The following is a 25,384-nucleotide window of genomic DNA, read 5'->3' as shown; positions in this document are numbered from 1 at the left end:
GGCTGCTTTGCATTGTTGTAATACTCGCCATTGTAGTGTTAGGCAGCTGGCTGTGAACAGCGCGTAGCGTTCCGCAGTTGGAGGTGAGCCGCCAGCAGTGGTGGATGTGGGGAGAGAGATGGCGAAGTTTTGTAATTTGTCATGAACTGCTATATATATTATGACTTTTGATGATATTAAGGTAAATACATTGTTTGTTGTCTATTAATATATTTCATTTGCTAACTATCCCTATCAGTAGTTAGTGCCTTCCGTAGTTTGAATCTTTTATTTAGCTGGCAGTAGTGGCGCTCGCCGTATTGCAGTAGTTCGAGTAACCAAGATTTTTGTGAGGTAAGCGATTTGTGAAATGCATAGGTTAATGTTAGTCAGGGCCATTCTTTCGTAGGGATTTTTTGAAAGTCCGATTGCGTTGCGCTAAAAACATTGTGTGTCAGGTTAAGCACAGTCCTGTATAAATTGTTCATAGGGGACCTTTCAGTTTCACCGACGCACTTTTCCAACCCCTAAGGCCTTTTGTGTCGATTCTGAGCGGCAGTGCATCTTAAATGTTTTCCTCGTACACTCATAAGGACACTGCGTGGTTTCAATGCTGTGCGTCACGGTTCTGCCTCAATCGCAGAGGCGTAAAGGAAGCGGTGAAATGTAGGTAAGACGATGAGCGACGACCATCCCACCGTGCGACACGTCCACCGTGGCGTTGGGTGGAACTGTGGTGAAATTTGGTGCCAGTGTGACGTCATTAACCTGTCTTACACCTCACTTGAATTCTGAGTTGTGGCCTCTTCTTCTTCTCCTCATCCTTTTTTTTTTTTTTTTTTTTTTTTTTTTTTTTTTTTTTTTTTTTTGCATAGCATTGCCGAAAGCGAGGGTGACGTCGCAGGGCGCCACTCTTTTGCAACGTTACAGAGGAAGGTTGTAGCCACCTTTGAGCGAAATTTCAAACTTTTACGTCGCAGTGGGAGACAGTTAGGTCGTTTATAGACAGTTATACTGACATTGTGTTCTGCAATTACTTTGCGATATTAACAATCAATTATGCGGTCTGAGGTGTCTTGTCACGGTTCGCGCGGCTCTCACCGTCGGAGGATCGACTCCTCCCTCGGGCATGAATGCGTGTGTTGTCCTTAGCGCAAGTTAGTTTAAATTAGACTATGTAGTGCGTAAGCCTAGGGACCGATGGCCTCAGCAGGTTGCTCTCAAAGTCCTTACCACAAATTTCCAATCAATTATCCAAACAATTAGTTTTTGTTCTTCCAGTGTCATAATAAGGAATAAGACGGCTCTAGGAGCCTAACAAGAACCAAGGAGTGTCCCACCACATTGTTTGGTTTTCGTGCAAAGACATCCATCTTATCGCCACAGTTATTTAACTCTTATGTGGAAAAAGTAGTGAAGGAAGCGGTAGGAAAATTTACAACGGTACTAAAGAAAAAGGTAATATAGCGGTATGATTTCAGTATGGTACGTACATACCGTGGAAAGCTTCTCCTCCTTTTTTTCTTGGTATGGTGGGGAATGTACTCCAAAGCCATTTACCAGATATTGCCCAAACATTTATCTGTGAGAACTGGTAAACCATTTAGTTGTTGTGGTCTTTAGTCCGAAGAATGGTTTGATGCAGGTTTCCAATCTAGTCTCTCCTGTGCAAAGCTATTCGTCGCTGAATAACCACTCCAACTATTTCTTAATGCCTCAGGATCTGCCCTATCAATCGGTTCCCTCTTTTAGTCAAATTGTACCATGAATTTCTTTTCTCCTCAATTCGATATTGTATCCCTACACTAGACAATCGGCCGACCTCATTGGATAGTCATAACGGACCCACCTTAATCACATGCTCTTGCCTCCTCAGCTATTCGCCTTTTCCACTTTCTATCGAAGAGCTTTCAAGAAACTTTCTTTCCGGACGAAAACGCGCTCCGAATATGGTTCGACGAGTTGTTCGCCTCACAACCACGTGGTTTCTACAGTCGCGGAATGGAAAAGTTACTCCAGCGTTTGCCGACTGTTGTAAATAGAAGGAGAATATTATATTGATGAGTGAGATCTTTGTTAGATTTGTCTGTTGCTTTCATTAAAATTAGTGGAAAAACGCTACGATCTTGTGGACCAACCTAATATTATCCAAAGTTTTCTACTAGCCCTGTCTCTTCGCTTATTTGATACTCAGCAGCCTCTACCAGTTCATCTATCAAAAGTACCCATCCTTCTATTGTATTCATATCCCTAGTTTTCGTCAACGCTCACTTTGTAGGTCTCAACAGTTTGTAGTCTTTCAATTGATCAATTTCGCTTCTCCTTGATTTCCTACCTTTCTGAAATTTCTTTCGTTTCTATTCGAAGTTCGTAACTTATAATCTATATATGTTGTCAGAATTCACATCTGCCTCGGAAAATGGTCTTCAGTTTATATTCTGGTTTCCTAATCTCTCTCGCCATTATGTAACGTACCTGAAATCTTCTGGTGTTCCAAGATTTTCCGTGTTCTTGATAGTTTTCCAGCGTGAATGATAATTGTGTATCAAGTGTCAGTCTTCATCGCAAGGAACTGCTATACGTGCATGTACTGTACAATGCAGTGTAGAGGAAGGACAAAGGAGGTAATGAAATCTGGTGCGTCCTCTTAAGACACGCAGAAAACCGAAATCAAGGCGTTCTTAACGCGCTGAAGCGATTAGCAGACGACCCTCAACACGAATAAATGCAAGGAATTGCCATTAACCGGCGGTGGGATCCTGTTGCTTAGTTACACTATTACTGATAAATCAACAGAAACAGCAACAACCGTAAAATATCTAGGAGTATACGTCCGGAGTGACAAATTGTAAAACGTCACATAATACTCGTAGGAAAGGCATACGGCAGGCTGTGATTCATAGGAAGAATCCAAGGGAAATGAAAGTAGCTTATAAAATCCTCTCGCAACCGATTCTTATTTCTAATCAGTCTTCGACCCACAGTAGGTAGGATTAATACAGAAAAGACCTAAAGGATAGCGTTTCAGCATGCGTGAGGCTATTAAGGAGATGCTCGTGGTGGCAGGCGCAATAAGAGGGGCGTTGTATACAACGGAAAGGTTTAACACTATAATTCCGAGCGTGTGCGTTTCAGGAAAAATTAGGTGACATATTAATTCTTCCTACAGAAGTTTTACGGAATGAACACCACGGAAGAATCAGAAAAGCAATAATGAGTCTCAACGGCAGTCGTTCTTTCCGCGAATGGAGAAGGAAATGAGACAAGCGATTATGGTACCCGAAGTACCCTCCGCTATACACTATAAGATTGCTTTCGCAGTACAGTTGCAAATGCGAGCCTAACGACCCGATCCTCAGAATAGGTCACCATTAACACTGGCTCTGTATCCACAGCACCAAAACTGCAGTGAGCTTCACCTTAACGTTGTACACTGATGCCCAGTCTTGTGGTTCCCTCGACGCGCAAATTTTAGTCTTGAAAAATCTTCTGCCACGGGACCCGAACAGGTGGAAGTTGTTTCGTAGAATGAATGAAGTAAACCCATAAGTAACAAATCGTAGCGATCAGTTTACTTGTGCAAGGACATCGCTGGATAGCTAAATTAGCAGTCACAGAATACACTATGGAAACAAAATTGTTTGTACGCCAGAATATCAGAGAGGTGAGAGGAACAAATAAAAATCTCAACGTTGGTAACAATTATTGCAGTAACGTTGCTGATTTCGTCGCTCTAGTCCTATTAGTTTGATGTAACGAAACTGTTTAAAATCGAGAAAATTCAACAGGGGATTTGGCTCTTAACTAAGAGAAAAAGTCTGAAGTTATGAAAATATCAGGAAACTCATTTTCTGAGGGAAAGGATGCTTTATTCGAAGGAGTACGAGAATAAAATGAACATCTTAGAAGTAAACACGAGCTGATATAAAAACGTAAAATATTTACACACTTAATCTATTTATTCCTGTCCATCGTGATGTAAGAGTGGGTTTCTGTTTCAGCGAAACCGTGGAAATGCATTTAACACTGTTATATAACATGACGTGAAAATTATGTCAGATAATTCCGCAACTGCATAACTTCAAATTAGATGAAACGAATTCGAGTAATCTGTAATAAAAATAGGAGGTGAATGGCTGACCTACTGCAGATGTAACTTTTGGTTACGCCTATGTTCTGGTCACGCAACGAATAATATAGCGACACGTTATGAGGCAGAGAAGTAAAAATACTCCTGTGTCAATGTAACCCTCATCATTTCAGTAGGTCCTCTCGTACATCTGCTTGCCTAGCTCTGAATTTTGAGATGTTTTTCACAATTATTAATTGCGTAAGAATGTCCTCCTCTGAGTCTAATAAGCAATACCGTGACTTGCAGTACGAAGCAGTGTTTATAGGACTTGCAAACAAAAAGCTGATACCATTTCCTTCACGTTAGGTTTACATGATCCTGTGATGACAAGAATGGCATGTAATTTTTTGAAGAACCTATATCGCCCAGCATAAATGGCTGACAACCTAACTTTAAGAAATTGGAAAGAGATTGGCTCACGACCGCAAATATAATTTCTCACGTTGATTTTTGAATGCATTTATGCCTATCGTATTTCATATTTTGTGAGTGAAAACTAAAATAAAAATTAGTTAGAGATATGAGTCTTTTTTTGGATCTCCATAAAAATTTCCAAAAGTATGCTGACCCACCTGCAATTATTTGGCAACCTGTGGTGTAGTACGTACACCAGTAAACCCCCGTTCTTTAAAGAAACGAACTCCCATTTATAAAACAACTTAAAACGTCCTGGATACAAATGATTTGAGTTTTAGCACTTAAGCGATAAAAATTTAGGAAACGTTTGAAACTATGCTTCAGGATTGGATGAATGAATGTAAACTCGGTAATTTGTGCTCCATTTTAACAAAAGCTAGTGTTTCACTCATTTCAACGTTGATGACGTCATATCTCATGAACTACGTACAATAATATAATTTTCCAGGTACGTTAAGTGATTTATACAGATACCGTGTTGCGAAACACAAAGTGTGTTGCGAATAGAGTTAATAGTAAAGAGGTAATCAATTGAAACGTCTGCCTGGTGATGAAGTTTGACTGGATAAACAGCGAAAATGTGGTAAGCGATAAACCTTTTCCTTTTCGTCATTTTGTGGGAGGTATCAGCGAGAAAAAGTTTCGACAACGTTTGATATTATGTATAATCTTTACGCGAAATCGTAAAGTGCTCTCATGTTCAAACACTGGAGGATAAAGTGCGAGTATTTACGCGCCATCAGTTACTCTGCCTCAAAACACACAGTTTCTAACTGTAGTACTTGTCTCACTGTGTTGAAGTTTTAACTTAAGATTATACTTCTTAGTGAGTAGATTATGAGAGAATTTTAAATTTTAAATCCGGTAAACAATCACAAGAAATACTGCAAATCGAATTTTTGTTACCCCAGCGCTGCTGCTGGTACCGGGTTCCGGGTCCCAAGGTATACCATGTCCGCCGCGGTTACTCTGATCACTCATACACTAAAAGCCTTACAGTTCTCTGCTGTCTCTCAGTTGGGTCTTTAGTATATACACTCCTGGAAATTGAAATAAGAACACCGTGAATTCATTGTCCCAGGAAGGGGAAACTTTATTGACACATTCCTGGGGTCAGATACATCACATGATCACACTGACAGAACCACAGGCACATAGACACAGGCAACAGAGCATGCACAATGTCGGCACTAGTACAGTGTATATCCACCTTTCGCAGCAATGCAGGCTGCTATTCTCCCATGGGGACGATCGTAGAGATGCTGGATGTAGTCCTGTGGAACGGCTTGCCATGCCATTTCCACCTGGCGCCTCAGTTGGACCAGCGTTCGTGCTGGACGTGCAGACCGCGTGAGACGACGCTTCATCCAGTCCCAAACATGCTCAATGGGGGACAGATCCGGAGATCTTGCTGGCCAGGGTAGTTGACTTACACCTTCTAGAGCACGTTGGGTGGCACGGGATACATGCGGACGTGCATTGTCCTGTTGGAACAGCAAGTTCCCTTGCCGGTCTAGGAATGGTAGAACGATGGGTTCGTTGGCAGTTTGGATGTACCGTGCACTATTCAGTGTCCCCTCGACGATCACAGCCAGTGTAGGAGATCGCTCCCCACACCATGATGCCGGGTGTTGGCCCTGTGTGCCTCGGTCGTATGCAGACCTGATTGTGGCGCTCACCTGCACTGCGCCAAACACGCATACGACCATCATTGGCACCAAGGCAGAAGCGACTCTCATCGCTGAAGACGACACGTCTCCATTCGTCCCTCCTTTCACGCCTGTCGCGACACCACTGGAGGCGGGCTGCACGATGTTGGGGCGTGAGCGGAAGACGGCCTAACGGTGTGCGGGACCGTAGCCCAGCTTCATGGAGACGGTTGTGAATGGTCCTCGCCGATACCCCAGGAGCATCAGTGTCCCTAATTTGCTGGGAAGTGGCGGTGCGGTCCCCTACGGCACTGCGTAGGATCCTACGGTCTTGGCGTGCATCCGTGCGTCGCTGCGGTCCGGTGCCAGATCGACGGGCACGTGCACCTTCCGCCGACCACTGGCGACAACATCGATGTACTGTGGAGACCTCACGCCCCACGTGTTGAGCAATTCGGCGGTACGTCCACCCGGCCACCCGCATGCCCACTATACGCCCTCGCTCAAAGTGCGTCAACTGCACATACGGTTCACGTCCACGCTGTCGCGGCATGCTACCAGTGTTAAAGACTGCGATGGAGCTCCGTATGCCACGGCAAACTGGCTGACACTGACGGCGGCGGTGCACAAATGCTGCGCAGCTAGCGCCATTCGACGGCCAACACCGCGGTTCCTGGTGTGTCCGCTGTGCCGTGCGTGTGATCATTGCTTGTACAGCCCTCTCGCAGTGTCCGGAGCAAGTATGGTGGGTCTGACACACCGGTGTCAATGTGTTCTTTTTTCCATTTTTATGATGGTAAGGCTTCATTAATATACGCTGAATGGTGCCACGTAGCGCTGATTTTTCTTGTACAACATTTGGCGAACCTGCTGCCACTTAAAAATCCATGCTAACTTTGACCACATACATTGTTTTCTATTATTTCCTATGCATATTGGAAAATATATTGTACTAACTAGCATGTAATCTATCATTCAGTCCTATATGATCACTAACGTAAATATCGCAGGAGTTAAAAAACAGTCATGATAATCACATCTGAGTCTGAAAATTGGTCAAAGTATAGCCAGTTTATCGTATGATGTTCCAAAGTTAATTCACACGGAAACTATCTAGCAGATTAAAACAGTGCGCCAGAACTGCATACGAACTCGGAACCTTGAATTTCACGAGTAATACTTTCACCAACTGAGGTATCCTTGTAATACTCAGGAGTACTTTTAGAATCGAATCGTTTTTTCCCTACTTATTCCGTATGGAACAAAACTATCTGTCTGGAATTGGTGTACACACATATCCGAGTAGAGTCTGCGTGAATGTTTGCTTGTGTTTATGTTCCTGAACAACCCCCTTCCCTTCTTCCGTAGCACCCCCCCCCCCCCCTCCCACCCTCTGGGCCTGTTCATCTGTTTTTGTGGTTTGCAGTCGTGGATTGCGTGCTTCTTGTCAAAAGTTTGTCAGCTTTTATTGTGTGACGGCGCCGCCGAAATCTAAATTATGGATGTATATTGATGAAATAAATGACACCCCGTCAAAATGAAAACAACTTTTAAGTCTATGAAGTTTTGTGGCAATAGTTCCGATTTATTTACACACACAAGTATTCGTGGAATTGTCGTAGAGAGAAAACAATAGGTCAGCAGCATCTCTGAGCCTGATTAAACAAGTGCAAGGTATGTAGGAACCCAATAATAATTCTGTTTTGATATTCTACGATACGAAATTTTGTATCTGTGCAGCGTAATGGTTTAGGTAATGTGACGTTATTTTAAAGTTTGTCAGTAATTTGATTTCAGTCATTATGTAGCTATGAACAACTATCATTTTGGGTTTAGAAATTACAAGATGCCTCGAGAAAAATGACATGCCGAAAATAAAATTTAAACATATAGTGCTGGAAATTCTCATCTTCCGAGAAACACAGAGAAACTTAGGTTTTACGTATTTTCTGAATTTGCGACACAAATTCGTATTCTGGAGATAAGACCCGTAAGACCAGTGATAACAATTTCTTGAATTTAAGTTTCTTCCTAACAATGTGTACCTCAGTTCTGCTTTCTTATTCGACGTCTAGCTTGACTTTTTGCCATTTACTTCCAATTGGTATTATCTGTGATTGTATGAGCCAACTTGATATCTCGTATTTTGTGTCTGTTTCGATGTATACAGTAACAATATCAGTCCTCGAAACTTTGAATTGCAACTATGAGTCACGAACAATATGTTCACCCGCAATCAAGGAAAAGTAAGCTATTTTTGATGAGAGAGCGCGTATTGGCCAGTAACTTGTTACGTCACCCAAAAGCCAGCCCATCCGGCACAGCAAAGGTTACACAATCTATAAACACACAAGAGGGCATGACACTTGGCGGATGAACAGAGAGAACTACGCGAAACACTGGCTGTTTAATCAGGTTATTGTGTTCGAGTGTTCTTCATTTACAGATAAAAGATGCTGAATTCTAATTAAAATAATGAGTGTGACCATAAACAGCCTACGAATTTGATCTATCCTATCAAAGAAAAAAACATTGAAATACTCAGAACTGGAAAATATCTGATATTGAAAACAATGTGTAATATAGTCACATAGCACAAAATATTTTAATGGATGCTCTTTCACGAGTTTCGTCCAATAAAGGTAAATACAATATTTTTAGTATTCAATCAGTGTATTCAGATTGCAAGTTTTTTTTGAAAAATTGCTTTTTTTATTTCAGAAGGATGTAAAAAATACCAAAATAGTTGAGGCACTGGTATTTTTAATCTGCAAGCATATACGGCCTTTTAATATTCTTATGTTTTATGAAGAAGCTGCATTCTAACTTTAAAGTGCCTGGCTCAAAATTTTTAAAGAGGATGACTCGAGAAAGCCACTATCCCTTTATGATTCTCAAAACTCGGCAATATCTGTCTCAAACTGGATATTGGGGGTGTAACAATGAACACACGAGGTTTTTTTAGGTGTGACAGCCCATTTTCTACAAAAAGCTGAAATGAGTGTGTTATAGCTAGCCACTCGTGCACTACACGAAAAGACATACAGCTGAACATTTATCGAAAGCACTCACTTCTGGATATTCTTGATACTGGAACGTACCACAATGTGGATTTCTTGCCGTGGTGATAGATAACGCTAGAGAAATAGCGCACTGGATTAAAAATCTTTGAGCCAGACAAATTAAGAAAACCTTAAAGGCGAAACAAAGCTCATGAAGGCTCACTTTTAAAGCCTGTTGCTGATGTTAAAACGAGACGGAAGTCGGCCTTTTTCAATTTGATGCGCTTCTTACATTTGACAAAAGTGATATCTTAAATCGTAATTGAAAGTGTTTCAGCATCTGGCATGCCAACTAGTGCAGAGATGGAAATACCCAACCAACTTACAGCCTTCTGAATATGTCACAAGAAACATTTGGATGAAAGCGTGTTACAATATTGAAAATTATACCTGTGGTGTCACCGCCAGACACCACACTTGCTAGGTGGTAGCCTTTAAATCGGCCGCGGTCCATTAGTATACGTCGGACCCGCGTGTCGCCACTGTCAGTGATAGCAGACCGAGCGCCACCACACGGCAGGTCTAGAGAGACGTACTAGCACTCGCCCCAGTTGTACAGCCGACTTTGCTAGCGACGCCACACTGACCGATACGCTCTCATTTGCCGAGACGATAGTTAGCATAGCCTTCAGCTACATTTGCTACGACCTAGCAAGGCGCCGTATTCAATTGATAATTAATATTATGAAGCATGTACCGTAACGAGAGATGTTTTACAATTGTGGATTAAAGTTAAGTATTACATCATCTACGTACTTTATTTGCAATTCTCAAGATATTGTCCTGTTCCAGACCTCACGCCAGTCAGCGTGTAATTAAACGCGTGCATTTCGGCCTCCTCTAGAAAAACAGTGTTGGCTCTTCTGCTAACACTACAATATCAGTGATTAAAACTGTTTGTCAGCGGAACTAAATACTGTCATACCAGTCTCAAAGTTCGTCAAAGAATGCTAGGACGTTTTATTGAGAGAGAGCTTAAGAAAAGGTATGGCTTAATTGAATTAAATTACCATAGAGTTGCTGGTACTCTATTGGGTCCAAGGTTTAAAAACTCGCACTTTCAGGACCTATCGGCATGCGGGCAGCCGTGGAAGAACTCAGAAGTATGGTATATGAGCAACAAAGTATTCCAAGTGAATCGAAGGAAGATGTCGCTTCGTCTCCTGTAACATACGAATATGAGTTTTGGAAACATCATGAACAGCTAGCGCACGGCCACAAAAAGAAGATAGGAAACACATCAAGTAACGAAGAATTCCTTTATTTGTTAACCCATATAATATGTTTAAAAAGTAGAATGGGAGGATGCGAAAGTAATTTTTCCGTGTTAGTACAAATACGCATATCAATATCTTACCGTTGTTGCAACATCTACGCCTAACGAGTATTCACTTTCACATATGATTCAGAATGGAAATAAGTTGTTTCATAAATATTAGACCAATTGATCTTTTTGGGAAAGCTTCCAAAACATATTCTTTTTGTTTAAAGTTGACCATTAATAAGGAAATAAAAGTATTTAATTTGTTTTATTAGACTTCATAAAATAAGCAATCAAGTAAAATACACACATCAACAAAAGTTTGGAATATCATAGAGTTTACTACGATGACTTCTTATATTACACACACTGAGATTTGTACAAGACCTTAATAACAAAATAAACATAATTCCCTCTGTAAATAAGTACGATTTTGGTTAATTACGAAAACTCATTACAAAGCAAAGCAGACTCTCTCCTAAGTGTACACTGTGAAAACAAAAACAGTGAAAATCTTTATCTCATTGTGATGACTATCAGTCTTTAGTAGTGAGTATGTCCTACCCGTACAAGAATGAGTTGTTCCACTCTGCGAGGCATCCACTGGATGAGACAGTCGAGTTTATCTCGGGATATGAGGTCCCAGATCTCAATGGCAACTTAGGTGAGATCCTAAGGATTGTCATGTGGATTCGGACACTATACAATGACCATCTTAAACAGCTCCCACGCATGCTCAAATGCATTCCATTGATGTTGAATCTTCGAAGATACCGAGAGATTGCCAAAGTACGGTGCGGTCTTGCATTGTCATAGAATAGGGTGAAGTTGTCACCGACGTCACTTCTGTAAGGCCTTACAATCGTTTGTAGAACCTCTTGGAGCTATCGCGGTCTAATTAACATTACTGTAAATGGGAACTGGAGGGGTCCACCATCCCATAATTGTTGCCTCCCAGAACATAGCAATTCCAAATGCAAACGGACTTCCTAAAGGTATCGCCGTTCCTGGTGTCGCCTAATGCTTCTCCAAACCATATCACCTCTAATGTCCGCTCGCAAACCCATCCTGTACTCGTCAGCAAACATAACATTCATTTTTTATTTGATTTTAACAGGGAAGCTAAAACAGCCACTGCCCGTAGCGAAACTAAGTTTATTGTGCGGTATCGCTCCCTGCTATCTAGTAAAGCCAACCAGTGCCCTTAAATAGTGCAAGGAGCCCCGCCACCAGCTTTTTGTTAGACAGAATTTCTTCAGGTCTAGTTGTCCCGAAGATTCTGTATCTTTTACTCTCCAGTGCCATGCATTCAAAGATTAGGTGTGATACAGTTTGTTCACCCTCATCACAGAGCCTATATTTAGGGTCCTCTTCCGTTATACCCATTGTGTGCAGGTGTTTTTTGAAATTCCCATGGCCTGTCATCAGTCCAGTCATGAGTTTGATCTCTTTCCTGCTCAATCTCAGGATTACCGTGCTGTTTCCTAAGCCAGTTCCGTAGTTCTAATTTAATCATAGCCTTGGTGATTGCCAGGAACAGGTACCGGTTCAAGAAATGGAGTTGTTGGCCCCATCCTATCCAATCTGTCGGCTTCTTCATTGCCACAGATCCCTGAATGGCCAGGGACCCACACTAGATTTACCCCATTGCTTCCCCCTAGCTCCACCAGAGCCCTGTGGCATTCTGCAACAGTGTTAGATCTTGTTGCAGGAGCTGCCAATGATTTCAGAGCTGCCGGGCTGTCTGAATAGATGTAGAGGCTACGGTCCTTGTAGCAACTACGCATATTCTCCTCCACACATGCACTGATTGCAATAATTTCAGCTTGGAATACAGAGGCCAGTTTTCCTAGAGAGATGATGCTTTCCAGTCTTGGCTGAACCCCATACACCCCTGCCCCAACACCTTTGTCTATTTTCGACCCATCAGTGATCAAACGATGTCCCCCATACGGTGTCGAACTGCTTTTCCCCACTGCTCCCTGCTTCAGATTATTATATTGTAAGGCTTGTCGAAGCAGTTGGGAGTTATTACATAGTCGCAGGCATTTTCCCAGCCATTCCTATATTTACCTCATTCACTATGTTAGTGTGTGATTCTGGATATCCGAATGAGACCCAGTTTGTACCAGTTTTAAGTCTGTGTGCCGCCGCTGCTGCCTCCATCTTGACCCAAAGGTGTAGAGGAGGCATGTCCAGCATAGCTTCCACTCCAGTGATTGGTGTGTTGCTAATTCCGCCTGTTATGGCTAAGCAGGTCGATCTCTGCACCTTAGCAAGCTCCTTAGCTGCAACCCGCTTTTCTACCTTCTTCCACCACACTACGACCCCGTAGGAAATCCTAGGTCTGACCACTGTGGTGTATATCCAGCGCATACCCCTGGGGCTTAGGCCCCAGTTTTTGCCACAAGCCCTTTTAGTACTCACCAGAGTACTTTTTGCCTTTGAGCAGATACTCTTAATGTGAGGGGTCCATGTTAGCTCCTCATCTAAGGTTACTCCTAGATATTTCACTATCCCCTTCACAGGTAGTGTTTCATCGAAGAGCTTTGGATTCCAACTTGAGTGTTGAATATGTCCCTTCGTAAAGGGCATCACAAAAACATAATATTACTCATTCTGTAATGGTAGAGTGTTGATGTGCAAGTGGCCAGGCCCTTCGATTGCATCGGTTCCGTTGGTTCAGTGCAAAACTTTTTATTGGTCTTCTGAAATGAAAATCACCCTGATGCAATCTTCTATTCACTGTTTTGTCTGAGATACGAATCCCTGTAGGTCGGTAGAAGTCATTTCCAATATTTCTGACAGTTGACGTTGGGCGCCTGCGAGCTTCCAATTGGAGGAAACGATGCTGCATTGGTGTTGTCATGCGAGGACGACCACTGCGAAGTCTGTCGTTCACATTTCCCGTCTCTCTGTACTTTCGCCACACCTTAGACACACCGCTTTGAGCGATACGCAACCGATCGTCCACCACTTGCTGTGTATGACATGCTGAAAGTAAAGACAATGTGCTGACTCTATAAAGGTGTTGTATGTCTCGACGTGGCATGTTACTGCAGTGTTGAACACAAACTGAATGAATCTGTTATCGACACTCGATGGCTCGCGGTGTGGCGTTGCGGCAGCGGTGTGTTTACATGACTGGAAATCGGCCAAAAAGCATCCCAGTAGTAAATACCCTCCAATATAAAGGCCCTAACTGGATAAGGCAGGAAGTGCCTAGGTCAATGAGACCTTTAGTATCGTAGACTACATTTTACCATAGTATTCCAAACTGTAGCATTACTTCATTTGCATAAAAAATGAAAAAGTAACAATATGAGCAGATATCGAAGCTTTTGGAGTACTCATATGAGTAGTTTCGCAAGAAGACTTCAGTACTACTCATCTGAGGAGGTATCGACACTTTGGTGATATCGCAACATCCCTACTCACAGCAGTATTTCTGATAGTACATCTCGCCTACCGTGAAGACTTCACAGAAACTCTACTGCACACCCTACGGAACTAGCACTGCTGAAAGAAAGCACATATTTAAAACTAAATATTGATCTTTCTTTCTACTGCTAAACATAAATGCTTCCGTGGTGTCTATCTTATTTCAGTAGTAAGAAACATTAAACACCTGTTTTCCGTTTCCAATCGCATGGAATTTTGACCAGCCAATTATTTATGATGTTCATACAATCATGGAGGAGGAGGATATTAGTGTTTAACGTCCCGTCGACAACGAGGTCATTAGAGACGGAGCGCAAGCTCGGGTGAGGGAAGGATGGGGGAGGAAATCGGCCGTGCCCTTTCAAAGGAACCATCCCGGCATTTGCCTGAAGCGATTTAGGGAAATCACGAAAAACCTAAATCAGGATGGCCGGAGACGGGATTGAACCGTCGTCCTCCCGAATGCGAGTCCAGTGTGCTAACCACTGCGCCACCTCGCTCGATCATACAATCATCAGAGTACATAATGAATAAGAAAGAAAGCGTTAATACATCTTGTCGGAAATCTAAACGGAGCTTTTCATTTTCTGCACTATTCTTTGTCACTAAGCATCGATTTTATTTTAGTAGCATATAGTGTAACACACTCAACCTTCATCAAAAGTGACCATCTGAATCAGCTTCATACACCGCGCACTGTGTGTTTTCTTATCGTGTTTCCTTTGAAAAACGTTTGCCTTGTGATGGCTGCAAGGACTAGATGCTAATCGTACAGCTTCACACATCAATTTTGTGGGGGGTCTGTGTCAGTCGAATTCCACGTCAAATTGCTGTTCGCTCAGTACGGCTAGTTAGGGTGATTATCTCGCTGAAAACCTAAGACTATTACCTACAAAAATTTATGTTTCAGAGATAATTGCTCTAAAATGTGTATTTAGCGACTTATAAATGTGTAAGCTGTGGAAATTGTTCCTAGCCGATGGGGAAAGTGATTTTCTTCGTTATACGGAACCCCCCAATTCTGGAACACTTTACAAAAAGTAGACCTATTAACGTTTGATATCTCTTGGTGAGCAACGCTTTCAAATTGTTCGATAGTGCTGGAGTTATTTTGGTACTCTCCTTCTATTCAGTCCCGATAAAACAAGTATCTAGCACAAGGAGTGAAGCATTATCTTTTTATGTGACCTGTACATAAATCTATTTGTGAGAAAAGGACATTTATGTGAATACATTTTTTTATGACATGACATTAGCCAAATACAGATAAATTATTTTTTCTTTTTTCTTTCATAATCAGGGTAAATTTATGTTAAAAGGGAAGCTTCTTGAATGCCACAGAACTTTTGCTTTATATCGATGGTAGCAAATGAATAGAGTGCTCTTTAGTTATTACATTTCTATATTTTGTTCTGTGTGGGCTCCGAGAGACTGAAGATAAGTTTCAGTGTACCACTGTTTGCTGGTAATAACTGATATGTTAATTATACTTAGTCGTGTGTAATTACTGCAGTGTCAGTTACGTTTCTCATTTCCCTTATAATGACCACAAATTTCATTGTATTTGTATGACTTTCGGCGACCCTCGTCGTGAAGCTGGTAGCGGATTGTTCGATGAGGAAACGACCGAACACTATTCCTGCTTTATCGTTAATTCTTTTTTAATGGAATACAGAATCCCCCTGAGAATAGTTTGCCATCGTTTCTCTTGGTTTTACGTAATTTTCTGCGTATGATTTGTTCTCAGCTGATAGGTCACACGTCATCAAACAAGGACGTCGCCCAACATACTCACTGGCCTCATCTGGCCAGCATTTGTTGACGGTTGTAATTTTGACTATTGATTGAATTCATTTCCGGAATTATTAGCTTATTTGCACCTAATGGTGATTTCATAAAAGGAATTGTGAATAGATCGACACCATATTGCAAAGGAACAAGCAATACAGATCTGTGATCGTTTCGAAAGCGTTAAAACAGAGATCCGATTTAAAAGAAACCTGTAAATAGATACCATAAACAGTTACAAAAGAACCGCTGGCAATCGGAAATGTAATGATTTACCCCCTTAAACAGGACTCTAAAATCAACAAAGGCCTTGTTCGAAAGAGTTTAGCCGATGGTTAAAATAGAAAAATTCTCTGACTATCAGAATGCTTAAGACAGAGCTACGTGCAGCTGTACAGTCTGTTAAGCCGTCGGCAAACGGACCGTGCATGCGAACGTGGAGCGTTGAGCGTGCCGAGTTTCTGACGTCATGGCGTGGAATACCACGCTCGGGAGTCTTTCCGAACGTGCAGAGCAATATCCGGCATGTCAGATATTCTGAGCGTGCGTCTGAGCGTTGACCAATGAGATGGCACAACGCCACCTACGTCACAAGCACGCCACCTCCCTTCAGTACAGAGTTGCGAGGCGCCATATTGACATTCATTTCAAGCCTATATGTATATATGCCGTTTCTGAGCACCAGCAAACTGAGAATCACTGAAAAACCCGTTGTTAACTGTGTGATTCGTTCCAATAAAATGATGAGAAACATCATATTCTTGGCAAAAGAATTATTGTAACTGCCATATTATGAGAGTAAGCTTTTTGAAGGCAGTGACACACTGAAGATCCTCCCAAAACGTATTGTTCTTGGTACAATTTCTTGTAATTAAATTTCAATTAGTAACATATCTACGATTAAGGTTTTTAGCGAGGGGTAATATAATAAGAGATGTTGGCCGTGAAGTTGGTGTAGCGTAATGAGTGGCGTCAACGTTCTACATAGAGTTATTTATTGGGGCAGTGGTTCGCGTCTTCACTCTTCCAGTTTTTTTCCCTAACATTCGTGTTTTTATTAGGTTCTGATACTTTATTATTAGTTTAATATAAGCATATACTATAATATTTGGAGTTATTCAAAAATATAAGTTCACCTCCTACAAGACAGCTTGCGCTACTTGTATAAAGACAATTTGCTCCTTTTTCTTTTACACTTCGTAATTCACATGTTGCAAAGATTCTGCTACTGCGTAGGAACAGTGATCAAGTAAGACTGACCTTGTTGTTTTACTAAAATGGGGGAATGATGAAATAATGTTTATCTTATGCGGAGAAGTGTTCCAAATTTGTAATGCACTGTTTGTAATGGAACTTTTATAAGCCTGTGTCCTTATTGATTGGACATGGTTCTTTCCTTTTCATCGACGGTGGAGGAAATGTGCGTTTTAATAGAGCTAGCGTGGGAATTTTGTGCGCGCCCGTTGAGCAAACAGTGTGATTACGAACTAGAAGCATCCCTCAACTGCCGCTGGAGTGCATTGCGATTGCGTATACCACGCTGGGGCCCACGTACCGTATGCACAAGTCGCATCGTTCCTGAGCGTTCAGCAGCACGTTGAACTTGGCACGCTCAACATTAACGTTCGACATCATGGTCCGTGTGCCGACGGCTATAGTATAGAAATCTTACTAGAATTAGGCACTTCAGATAAATTAAGGTGCATAAAGCGAGGAGTAACGCAAGATATGCTCGACTTTCCGGAATGAGATTTTCACTCTGCAGCGGAGTGTGCGCTGATATGAAACTTCCTGGCAGATTGGAATTGTGTGCCGGACCGAGACTCGAACTCGGGACCTTTGTTTTTCACGGGCAACTGCTCTGCCAACTGAGCTACCCGAGCACGACTCACGACCCATCCTCACAGCCTCAATTCCGCCAGTACCTCGTCTCCTACGTTCGAAACTTCACAGAAGCTCTTCTGCGAATCAGCCTTTATGCGCAGTGTGGAAAATTTCAAAGCGTGGAAAGTGAGCACATCTGCACTACAGATACACTGACTTAGTATATGTGGTGAACAGCCGTATAAATAATGAACGTTAAGTGAGCTCTGTACTGTGCTACAGCTAAGAGACTTTAGTCTGAAATGTAATATCATAGAGCAAGCAAAAAATGGATATCAAATAACAATAAGAGGGAAAGGTAATTTCCCAATGACTGCAGATCTTTCTGTGTGTATAAGCAAATTAAACTTCCCCATAAAATGTATGTATCAACCAGACTTTAATCCAGGGCAGCAGAGGGTATGCCAAATGTTTGTGTGACAGTGATGTCGCCCCTTTTACTGTTACATGATTTTCTATGAGCAGCAGTTTTGAAGAGGAGCTGTCTCTACGTCTTATCGTTACACCGTCGGCTGTTCCTCTGACTCCAACAACTCCAACACCGGGGCCCAACTACTTTCATCAAACGGCGTCGGATTAAAAACCTGGCGCCGTCTGCTGCCGTCGGACTTCCGTCTTTCTTCGATTTAATCTCAGTCCATATTGTGTACTCATTAGACTGTTCATTCTATTCAATAGAAACTGTAATTCTTCTTCACTTTCATTGAACATAGCAATGTCATCAACGAATCTTGTATTATTGATACACTGTCACCATGAATTTTGATTCCACTTTGTGCCTCTATTTTATGTTTGACATTGTTTCTTCGATGTATTGATTGAACAGTAGGGGCGAAGGACTACATCATTGTCTTACACCTTTTTTAATTCGAACACTTCGTTCTGGTTTTTTCACTCTTTTCGTTCCCTCTTGATTCTTGTACATATTGTGTACTACCCGTCTTTCCCTATAACGTTACCCCTATCGTCCCCAGGATGTCGAACAACTTGCACCACATTACATTGTAGAATACTTTCTCCTCATCGACAAATCCTATGAACGTGTCTTGTGTTTTCTTTAGTTTTGCTTCCATTGTCAGCTACATCGTCAGAATTGCCTCTCTGATGTCTTTGCCTTTCCAAAACCGAAACTGATCGTGGTTTAACACATCCTTAATTTTCTTCGCCATTTTATGTATATTACTCTTGCAAGCAACTTTGATTCATGAGCTGTTAAGCTGATAGTGTGATAATTCTCGCACTTGTCGGCTCTTGCAATCTTCGGACATGTGTGAATGATGTTTTTTTCCGAAAATCAGATACTCGAACTCGCCAACGTGAATAGTCGTTTTGTTGCCACTTCCCCCAATGTTTTAGAAATTCCAATGGAGCGTTATTTACCCCTTCTCTCGTATTCAGTCGTCAGTCTTTCAAATACTTTTTAAATTCTAAGTGTAATACTGAATCTCCTATCTCTTCTATATCGGTTCCTCTTTCTTTTTCTATCACATCACCAGACAAGCCTTCCCCCTCAAAGTGTACTCTTTCCACATTTCCGTTCTCTCTTAGGCATTTAACATAAGATTCCCATTGCACTCTCAATGTTACTACCTTTGCTTTAATTTCACCTGAGGTTGTTTTGACTTTTCTAAATCCTGAGACAGTAGTTTCGACAGTAAGTTCTTTTCCGGTTGGTTCACATTTTTCATACCCCCGTTTCGCCTTAGATTCCCTGCACGTCTTATATGTTTCATTCTTGAGTGACACATTTCTGTACTCCTGAATTTCCCTCAACATTTTTGAACTTCCTTATTTCATCGATCAACTAATGTATTGCTTCCGTTCCCATTATTATACTTCCTTTGTATTGCCAGTTTTCTTCCCAACTTTTGCTATTGCCCTTTTTAGAAATGTCCATCTCTCTTCAACTAAACTGCCGATTTAGCTATTCCTTATCGCACTGTATATAGCCACAGAGAACTTTACGTGTATCTCTTCAACCCTTAGTACTTTCGTATCCCACTTCCTTACGTATTGGTTCCTAGTGACAAGTCTCTTATCGATCAGCCCACTCTTCATCACTCTTCGTCACCTTAGTCTATATCCACTTCTGGGTACGCCTTACAATCCAGTATCTGACGGTAATGTAATCTTAATGAAGTCTCCTGGCCTTTTCCAAGTATACGTTCTTGTCTTGAGATTCTTGGACAGAATATTCGATCTTACTCACTGAAATTTATTGCAGAGCTCAATTAGTCTTTCTCCTCCCTCATTCCTACTATCAAGCCCATATTCTCCCATAACCCTTACTTCTTCCCATACTGCCGCATTCCAATCCTCACGACTATTAGATTTTCGTCTGTCTTTACGCACTGAATTACCCGTTCAATATACGCACATACCATCTCTTATCTCACCATTCTCTGCATGCGACGTCTGCATGTACACCTGAAACAACGTTGTCAGTGATGGTTTGCTGTCGATTCTGATGAGAACAACACTTTCGTTGAACAGTAATTCACCCTCTGCCTCCATTCCCATTCTTAAAGAGTCCTATTTCAGTGACACCATTTTCTGCTACTGTTGATATTACCCTATACTCATCTGACCAGAAATTATTGTCTACTTCCCATTTCACTTCACTGACCCCGAGTATATCTAGACTGAGCCTCGGCATTTCCCTTTCCAGATTTTCTAGCTTCCATACTACGTCAAACTTCTGATATCCCACGCCCCGACTCGTGGTACTAGGCACTAAACTTTAAGTTACTTTAAAGCCATTGCTGACACAGAAACACATGGATTGACAACACTTGTCAGTACAAATTGGCGATAAATATTGCAACTGAAAATTTCGTAACAAATTCGGCTAATCAACGTTTTATTTCAATGATTTCTGAATTACTGCTAAAACCAGTATCATATAGTTGAAAGTTGATTCACCAAATGATGTGTCTGAATGCATGAAGTGTAGGCTGTTAATGCCATAACTTCTAACGTTCAAAGGATTGACGACTCATTATATTTTTAAGTGACCTCTAAACGGTTCTGTCTGTGAGAAAAAGATGCTGAACCCCTGAGTGTATTAATGTCAATATATTTTTTATGAAATTACGTTATCAAAATACAGATAAATTATTTTTTCTTTTCTTTTCTTTCGAAATAAATGTATACGTAAGTTGAATGAGAAGCCCTCTGGAATACCGTAGAACTTTTACAAGATAACAAGTGAATAGACTTATCTTTAACTATCATTACATTTGTTTCTTTCTTCTGTGTGAGCTCCGAGAGAGCGGATGTAAGTTTCAGTGTACCACTGTTTTCTGGTAATAACTGGAATGTTCATTATACTCAATCATGTTTAGTTACTGCAAAATCAATGACTTTCTTCATTTTCCTTGTCATGAGTATAATTTTCATCGTAGTTTGTACGATTTTTAGCGATTCTCGGGCCTTGAAATAGGGAGCGCATTGGTAGACAATGAAACGACCGGACACTATTCACGTTCTATCCTTCGTTCTTCCTTAACAGAAGGCGGAATCCCCTGAGATGAATTTGCCGTTCTCCTTTGTTGCTTTTACGTGATTTTCTGCTCAGGATTTGTTCTCAGTTGATCGGTCACACATCATCGAACAATAACGTCGCCCAAATACTCAATGGCATGGTACGATCCCACATGTATTGACTGTGGTCTTAATCCGATGGGACCTATGACATCGCTGTTTGGTCCCCTCCTCCAAATCAACCAACCAACCAACATTTGACTATTAATCGATTCCATTTTCAGAATTATTAATTTATTTGCAATTTGTCGTGCTTTTATAGAAGAAAATTTGCACGTCATCATTGGAAAGTGCATATTCGTCGCGAATATTCTCAATATTTTGTAAAGTAGCTAACTGAGACACCTTTCACTGAAACATCTCAGTATACAAAGAAAACCACCCTTCAGGTGCGACATTTTTAAATCTAAACGATGACACTACTTCTACTATTGAATGTATTGTCGCACTTTGATGTTGGGCAGATGTACTAGTTCATTGTGTATTACATCATGGCATATTTACTGCATTTTCACGGGTTTAGCTGACCCGCATGAGAAACGTTAGCCTTCATGTGCACTTAAATGAAAGGATGTTTCGTCTAAGATTCCTAATTCCCAAGACGTTACACTACTGGCCATTAAAATTGCTACACCAAGAAGAAATGCAGATGATAAACGGGTACTCATTGGACAAATATATTGTGATTACATTTTCACGCAATTTGGGTGCATAGACCCTGAGAAATCAGTACCCAGAACAACCACCTCTGACGATAATAACGGCCTTGATACACCTGGGCATTGAGTCAAACAGAGCTTGGATGGCGCGTACAGGTACAGCTTCCCATGCAGCTTCAACACGATACCACAGTTCATCAAGAGTAGTGGCGGCCGTATTCTGACGAGCCAGTTGGTCGTCCACCATTGACCAGACGTTTTCAATTGGTGAGAGATCTGGAGAATGTGCTCGCCAGGGTAGCAGTCGAACATTTTCTGTATCCTAAAAGGCCCGTACAGGACCTGTAACATGCGGTCGTACATTATCCTGCTGAAATATAGGGTTTCGCAGGGATCGAATGAAGGTTAGAACCACGGGTCGTAACACATCTGAAATGTAACGTCCACTGTTCGAAGTGCCGTCAATGCGAACAACAGGTGACCGAGACGTGTAACCACGCCAGGTGATACGCCAGTATGGCGATGACGAATACACGCTTCCAATGTGCGTTCACCGCGATGTCGCCAAACACGTATGCGACCATCATGATGCTGTAAACAGAACCTGGATTCATCCGAAAATATTACGTTTTCCCATTCGTGTCCCAGGTTCGTCGAGTGCACCATCGCAGGCGCTTCTGTCTGTGATGCAGCGTCAAGGGTAACCGCAGCCATGGTCTCTGAGCTGATAGTCCATGCTGCGGCAAACGTCCTCGAACTGTTCCCTGCAGATGGTTGTTGTCTTGCAAACGTGCCCATCTGTTGACTCAGGGATCGAGACGTGGCTGCACAATCCGTCTCGACTGCTAGTGATACGAGGCCTTTGGGATCCAGCACGGCGTTCCGTATTACCCTCCTGAACCCACCGATTCCATATTCTGCTAACAGTCATTGGATCTCGACCAACGCGAGCAGCAATGTCGCGATACGATAAACCGCAATCGCGATAGGCTATAATTCGACCTTTATCAAAGTCGGAAACGTGATGGTACGCATTTCTCGTCCTTACACGAGGCATCACAACAACGTTTCACATGGCAACGCCTGTCAACTGCTGTTTGTGTGTGAGAAATCGGTTGGAAACTTTCCTCATGTCAGTACGTTGTAGGTGACGCCACCGGCGCCATCCTTGTGTGAATGCTCTGAAAAGCTTATCATTTGCATATCACCGCATCTTCTTGCTGTCGGTTAAATTTCGCGTCTGTAGCACGTCTTCTTCTTGGTGTAGCAATTTTAATGGCCTGTGTATTTACACTAAATGCAAGAACTGAGAATATTTACTTGCAGGTGATTGTAAACAAAATTGTGATAGTTTTCCTTTCATTGTCATGTGTAGTATGGACAGATTCTGGTTTCACGACTTAATTTGTGTTTGCAACCTACCTGTTTCCCAGTGTGTTCGAACTAGAGAAGTGTGTGTGCTAATTACCTGCACAATTTTAGGTAGGTATCATTTGACTAATTACTATGCGAATCCTGGACATCGGGAAAGACAAACAGACATATAGGAATGTATGCTGTTTGGGTGTCAGTATGAATGGTTTCAAGATAACAATCGGTTCCCTTTAACAGAGAAAAATTCTGTACGGCGAATTAAGACTCTGACAGCCTCAGCATGTCGTGGTCAAGAACATCAAACACTCTCTCTCGCTTGCATTCCAGTACTGATTTCGTAGCCACCGATCGCAAGACAATCAGCTTGCACTCTTCAGTCACGTGGTCCATAAAGCTCAGCACAGGAGAAATTTATGCTGTGTTTCTTGCCTTCCGGTAAGCCTCCGATGCAACTCCGCATCGTTGAGTAGATAACAAAATATTTGTTGTTTGCCATCGTAACAGCTTTCCAGTTCGACTGACGACTTGTTATCTAGCAATACTTCCGTCTTAGTGAGGAGGCATCGTCAGAGGAGAAGTTAGCCTCTGTTGTACCTCAAACAATTGAGATTGGAGAAATACTGACCACAGGGTTTGAAAAAAGTGTCAACCATTTTCAGAGATGGTAGCACTCACCGACAGAAGAAAAACAAGACCAATAAAAATGGATATGAGCAGTAAAGTGAAAGGACTATACATAGGGACTAACAAGGGAAATGAAAGCAAGATTGTAGAAAGGCAAGAGGAAACAGATGAAGATTAGACGGATGTCATGATACTGTGAAGAGATTTTCACACGGGGACTGAAGGGCATAATTCGAAACAAGGGTCCCGTAGTAGACGCCTGTCCCTCAGAACTATTGATATCCTTAGGGGAGCCCGTACTGACAAAACTGTTTCACCTGGTGTGCTAGATGTATGAGATAGGGGAAATAATCTCAGGTGTCAAGAAGAATGTAATAATTCCAATTACGAAGAAATCAGGTGCTGACAGCTGTGAATATTACTGAACTATTAACTGAGTAACTCACAGCTGCAAAACACTGACATGAATTATTTACAGCAGAATGAAAAAAACAGAAGCCGACCTCGGAGAAGATCAGTCTGGGTTTCGGAGAAAAGTAGGAACATGTGAGGCGATAGTGACCAAATAACGCATCCTAGAAAATAGGTTATAAACGGCAAGTCTACTGTCATAATATGTGTAGACTTAAAGAAAGCTTTTGACAATTTTTCAGGAAGAGACTGTTAGAAATTTTGAAGGTTATAGGGGTAAAGTACAGGAGCGAAAGGTTGTATACAAGTTGTACAGCAACCAGATGGCAGTTAGAAGAGTCGAAGGGCACGAAAGGGAAGCAGTGATTAAGGAGGGAGTGAGACAGGATTGTAGCCTGTCTGCGACGTTATTCCACTTCTACACTGAGCAAGCAGTAAAGGATACCTGTGGTATACACCACTTCTAACAAACACCGAACAACGCGCTCCAGTACGCGGCCGCCAAATACATCGCTGGCCGCACTTCTCTGGGCGGCCCGCTGGTTCCATCGCTGGCCGTCTTTACACGCACGCTCCCTGACGTGGCCGAGAAATACATCGCTGGCCGCACTTCTCCGGGCGGCTCCGGCTACCATCGCTGAACGCCTTCGCGCGCGCGCGTTTGTCAGCACGCAGCAATTGGCTACGCCAGGAAACATTGCGATTGGTTTTCCCTGGAAAACAGCGACCCCAGCCGACGGCTCCATTAACTAGCAAGCCTTATATAAACCCGGCCGCCGCCGCAAACGACAGTTCTCATCGGGAAGTGCAGTACGCCGTGTTCCAGCTGCTTGTGGATGACTCGCCGCACCACTCGAGGTTACCTGGATGCTCGGCGGAAAATCTAGCGACTTCACTTGGAGAGACTGAACTTCACTGGACTTGGGAATAATTACGGGACGTGCACCCCACCAAGCACATTCGGACATTGGTATAACCAAACTTTAATTCTGCATTACTTCTGAGTGTGAGCCTGGGTAGACGCTTGGCTAACATAATTGTTAAAAAGTGATTTGTGATTTAATAAACCAGACTGAAGCGGTTATTGTGTTATTCCTGGTTATAACAATACCAAAGAAAAATTCAAAACAGGAATTACAGCTGAGGGAGAAGAATTACAA

This window comes from Schistocerca serialis, chromosome 1 (genome assembly GCF_023864345.2).
Source record: "Schistocerca serialis cubense isolate TAMUIC-IGC-003099 chromosome 1, iqSchSeri2.2, whole genome shotgun sequence".
NCBI classification, from domain to species: Eukaryota; Metazoa; Arthropoda; class Insecta; order Orthoptera; family Acrididae; genus Schistocerca; species Schistocerca serialis.
The sequence above is the reverse complement of the archived record's forward strand: the minus strand, read 5'-3'. Positions refer to the sequence as shown.